General features: G+C 27.3%; 2 non-coding genes across 2 annotated transcripts; one reads left to right on the plus strand and one right to left on the minus strand.

Moving 5' to 3' along the window:
• Nucleotides 1-1,825: 1,825 nt before the first annotated feature.
• Nucleotides 1,826-1,897, minus strand: trnaa-ugc (transfer RNA alanine (anticodon UGC)). Its single transcript has one exon. It is a non-coding gene; the product is annotated as a tRNA-Ala (tRNA).
• Nucleotides 1,898-5,552: 3,655 nt separating this feature from the next.
• trnaa-ugc (transfer RNA alanine (anticodon UGC)) lies at nucleotides 5,553-5,624 on the plus strand. The gene has a single exon. It is a non-coding gene; the product is annotated as a tRNA-Ala (tRNA).
• The last annotated feature ends 328 nt before the right edge of the window (nucleotides 5,625-5,952 follow it).

Here is a 5,952-nt window from a genome sequence, read left to right on the forward strand (position 1 = left end):
CATTCGCGTATAAATCGAGTCAATAAACAAGAAGTAACTGGTGATTAACAATTTTCATTATAAAAGTTTAGCATGAAACTGTTTTTATTGTTTATATATAACTTTGATTGCAAAAACCCCTAGTAAATAAAGCGTTGCTACGGATAAAAATTGATATTGAACAATTTAAAAGCAATTTCAGAGGTATATACTGATTTTTTTATTATAAAGCAAGATAAGATTTCGACTCTACAATAGTTATATTAGCTAAAAAATGTATTTTTGAAAAAATGAATTTTTCAATTTTAATTACTATACTACCACCTTAAAGTTTCTGTAAAATCAATTAGCGCATGTGTAGTAAAATGATTACGTCTAAATCCGTATTGTAATTTATGAAAGCAATTAAAAGTATCAAAAAAGCTGTACAGTCTTTTGTGCATAGTTTTTTCAAATATTTTTCCGATGTTGGATAACAAAGAAATAGGTCTGTAATTAGATGGTTCAAGCTTTGACCCATTTTTGTGAACTGGAATAATGTTAGCAATCTTAAAATCGTCAGGAAAAATTTCTTTTTTAAACGAATTATTAACCATTTTAGAGATTGGTTCAAATATAATTTTTAAAGATAGGTTAAGAATTGAAGTCGGAAGACTATTAGGGCCAATGCTTTTCCTATCATTCATCACGGAAATAATTGTTTCAATTTCTTCTTTAGTTACAGGTGAAAGAAAAAATGAGTTCAAATTTGGGATTTTAAGAAAATCGTTAAATTTATTATATAAAAAGGTTCAATTTTTTCGGAAATATTCACTGATATATTTAAAAAATAATCATTAAATGAATTAGCAATAGTTTTATTATCGATAATTAAGTTGTTATTGATCATAAGATTAATAGACTGTTTTTTTGTGAAACTGTTGTTAATATTAATTATTTCTCTAATTTCTTTCCATGTATTTTTCATATTGTGTAAATTGTTTTGAAAGAAATTTGAATAAAAGTTTTTTTTACTTACTTTTAATAAATTACTGATTTTATTTCTGTATGCTTTAAATCAATTAAATGTTCTTTCTTTTATTATAGTTGACGAATGATTGAGGAATTTTGTGTACAGTTCATCTTTTATTTTAATTGACTTCAAAATGCCTTGAATTATCCACGGCTTACTTTTAGATTTAATTTGTCTATATGTAAGAGGTTTTAATGGCGCATTTATATTAAGAATATTTTCAAAATTTTGCATGAATAATTTAACAGACTGATTAGGGTCGTCTTCTCCTTTTATTAATTGGGACCTAAGAATACTCTTAACATTTTTTTTTATTCTTGTACTTTTTTTTTGATTTTGTTTTTTAGCTATATTTTTATACTTTTTAACTTTTCTTTTTAAAAGGTTTTTATATTTACGAAAGTTACGACATACCATTACGAAGGTTATGAAAATACCATAAGTCTTTTGCTATTATCATAACCTTCGGTCTATAACAACGGTCTATAACAACGCGTTAAACGTCCATCTATTTATACGTCTATCTATTTATACGTCCTTGATTATATTAAGTTAAAGATATATATTAAATCACAATATTTTACAATTCAAGTAGGGGATATAACTCAGTGGTAGAGCGCTCGCTTTGCATGCGACAGGCCCGGGGCGAACCCCGGGCTTCTCTCTCGCAAAATCCCGAATCCCGAGCGAAACCCCGCTTCTCCAATTTATTTAGGTATAGTTTTTTTTATTTAATATCATATGATTTTTTTATTTAATATCATATGATAGTATTTTATTTCTTATCATATGATTGTATTATATTAAATAATAAAACTATATTTAAAATAGAATTGGAGGAGCGGGGTTTCGAACCCCGGGCCTCTCGCATGCAAAGCGAGCGCTCTACCACTGAGCTACACCCCCGATGGAATGTTTCCAATATTATAAATTTAAATACGTTTTAAAATAAATTTAATCGAGAAGCTATAAATAGAGATAGACGTATAAATAGATGGACGTTTAACGCGTTGTCATAGACCGTATATTACTAAAATTCTAAGCTAGTTATAATTTCTATCATCTTTTTTTGAAATAAATTTTCAAAATAAACCGAGTTTTTGTTTTGATAACTTCTTTCAGTAAACATTTTATCCGTTTTATCCGTAAAACATTAACTTTTGGGAAATATAAATGTTTTTTTTTATAATTAAGAACATTGTGTGTTTGAAAATATTTTAATTTATCTGCAAGCTATTATTTAATAACTTATTTGTAAATAAACTTTGACGTCAAAATATTGTTTTGCTAAAAGTGCGATATTTCATATAATATAAATATAAAAAAGTAAAGTAAAATTTTCTACGTGTTGTATTTAATACCATAGATCATTTACGGATTGAACAAGAGATTGTTGGCAATTCACAGTGGGACAAAAAAGAGTTTTTTGTGCCAAAATTATTTTCGTAGTTTTTTTATTAGAATAGCTATATTTATATATAAAATGCATAAATAAAGTAATAAACATGTAATTATATAATATAAAAAAAATTATTAAAAAAATTAATTATTTTGGTGAAAAATACGAAATATTTTTAATGGACAAGACAACTTTTATCAGTGTAAACATTAAAAATATTACTTTTCGATGCACGTATTTGTCATAAAACAACTTTTTTAGATTTATATTTATAAAACTTATATATTATAACAGTAGTGAAAGATTTTGTAGGTATTCTTTGTGAACAAAGCATCTTTTTTACATGTTCAGTATCTCTCATCAACTGACCATCAACCGAAGACCAATCTTTTGTTATAACTTTTTTTATTGCAAAAAGTTGCAAAATATTTATGATGCATGGCTATTTACATACATTTACCATGAGATTTACATAGTCAAATGTTTGGAGGATATTGGAGGATAGTTTATCTGATACCTAATAGTAAAGGTTAGTAGCAAAAAAAAAATATCAAAAACTGTCTGTTTTCGATGCATAAAAACTTATGATTACATTTACGTTAAAATTATTTTTAAAAGCCTGAGCGAAAAAAACATTCTTAATTAAAATAATATAGTCTAAAATGAAAGTCAATAAAGTTAATTTAAAATAATAGTAGCGTAAGAAAGTTGATAAATAAAAAATGCAAAATAGCGTTTTGGAACACATGTCAAATTAGCGTGTAAATAACCGCATAAAATTACGCTTAAATTAATATTTAATGTTTTTTTAACTAGATATTTCCTCTAATGAACACGTCTTCACCATTATGACAAATTTTCACCGTGCAATGCTGACATTGATTTTTTGGTATTTTGGCACACTCTGTCCGACTGTGCAATTGCTGCCATTAATATCTTAAAGATTGAAGTTTCTCTTTTTTGAAAGAAATTAAAGCTTTTTTTTTGTAACACAACTTCGTTTTGATATTTTTCGTTATTTGAGTTTTTTTTTACAAGTAAAGATCCAGAATAATTATACAATATACAAACTTTTCGTTATATAATTTTACAGGATTTATACCAGCAATGTCGAACCCAAGAATTTTTAGCAGGGGGGGAGAGTGGGGCAGGGGGAATGGGGGTTGGGATGTTGAAATATTTTTGTATATTGTAATACAATATTTATGTATCTCAGGGCAAATGATGTAAGTATTAAAGTATTTTTGACAGCACAAAAAACTTATATACACGACTATTAGAGGAGATAGGAGGACGCCGCAACCTCATTTGCCCTGAGCGGCAACAACCCTTAGGGAGGTCCTGATCGTATTAAACTTTACTTGATTATATATCAAAGCGACACGCGGATGCATCCTCCATTCCCTCCCCCCCCCCCCCAATCGGATTTTGAAACACCTAAAATATCTTAGAAATTGAGATTCTTTTTTTTTAAATAATGTATTACAATATACAAAAATATTTCAACATCCCAACCCCCATTCCCCCTGCCCCACTCTCCCCCCCTGCTAAAAATTCTTGGGTTCGACATTGCTGGTATAAATCCTGTAAAATTATATAACGAAAAGTTTGTATATTGTATAATTATTCTGGATCTTTACTTGTAAAAAAAAACTCAAATAACAAAAAATATCAAAACGAAGTTGTGTTACAAAAAAAAAGCTTTAATTTCTTTCAAAAAAGAGAAACTTCAATCTTTAAGATATTAATGGCAGCAATTGCACAGTCGGACAGAGTGTGCCAAAATACCAAAAAATCAATGTCAGCATTGCACGGTGAAAATTTGTCATAATGGTGAAGACGTGTTCATTAGAGGAAATATCTAGTTAAAAAAACATTAAATATTAATTTAAGCGTAATTTTATGCGGTTATTTACACGCTAATTTGACATGTGTTCCAAAACGCATTTTGCATTTTTTATTTATCAACTTTCTTACGCTACTATTATTTTAAATTAACTTTATTGACTTTCATTTTAGACTATATTATTTTAATTAAGAATGTTTTTTTCGCTCAGGCTTTTAAAAATAATTTTAACGTAAATGTAATCATAAGTTTTTATGATATTCAAAATATAATAGTTTTTGATATTTTTTTTTGCTACATTAACTTTTACTATTAGGTATCAGATAAACTACTCCCACAATATCCTCCAAACATTTACATGAATGAAAATCTCATGGTAAACTATGTAAATAGCCACGATCACAAGATTTTACTTTTTGCAATAAAAAAGTTATAACAAAAGATTGCTTTGGTTGATGGTCAGTTGATGAGAGATCTAACATGTAAAAAAGATGCTTTGTTCACAAAGAATACCTACAAAATCTTTCACTACTGTTATAATATATAAGTTTTATAAATATAAATCTAAAAAAGTTGTTTTATGACAAATACGTGCATCGAAAAGTAATATTTTTAATGTTTACACTGATAAAAGTTGTCTTGTCCATTAAAAATATTTCGTATTTTTCACCAAAATAATTAATTTTTTTAATAATTTTTTTTATATTATATAATTACATGTTTATTACTTTATTTATGCATTTTATATATAAATATAGCTATTCTAATAGAAAAAAACTACGAAAATAATTTTGGCACAAAAAACTCTTTTTTGTCCCACATCTTACCGCCAACAATCTCGTTCAATCCGTAAATGATCTATGGTATTAAATACAACACGTAGAAAATTTTACTTTACTTTTTTATATTTATATTATATGAAATATCGCACTTTTAACAAACAATATTTTGACGTCAAAGTTTATTTACAAATAAGTTATTAAATAATAGCTTGCAGATAAATTAAAATATTTTCAAACACACAATGTTCTTAATTATAAAAAAAAACATTTATATTTCCCAAAAGTTAATGTTTTACGGATAAAACGGATAAAATGTTTACTGAAAGAAGTTATCAAAACAAAAACTCGGTTTATTTTGAAAATTTATTTCAAAAAAAGATGATAGAAATTATAACTAGCTTAGAATTTTAGTAATATAATGGTCTGACAATGCGTTAAACGTCCATCTATTTATACGTCTATCTCTATTTATAGCTTCTCGATTAAATTTATTTTAAAACGTATTTAAATTTATAAGATCGGAAACATTCCATCGGGGGTGTAGCTCAGTGGTAGAGCGCTCGCTTTGCATGCGAGAGGCCCGGGGTTCTAAACCCCACACCACCAATTCTATTTTAAATATAGTTTTATTATTTAATATAATACAATCATATGATAAGAAATAAAATACTATCATATGATATTAAATAAAAAAATCATATGATATTAAATAAAAAAAACTATACCTAAATAAATTGGAGAAGCGGGGTTTCGCTCGGGATTCGGGATTTTGCGAGAGAGAAGCCCGGGGTTCGCCCCGGGCCTGTCGCATGCAAAGCGAGCGCTCTACCACTGAGTTATATCCCCTACTTGAATTGTAAAATATTGTGATTTAATATATATCTTTAACTTAATATAATCAAGGACGTATAAATAGATAGACGTATAAATACAT

This window comes from Hydra vulgaris, chromosome 02 (assembly GCF_038396675.1).
Source record: "Hydra vulgaris chromosome 02, alternate assembly HydraT2T_AEP".
Lineage (NCBI taxonomy): Eukaryota > Metazoa > Cnidaria > Hydrozoa > Anthoathecata > Hydridae > Hydra > Hydra vulgaris.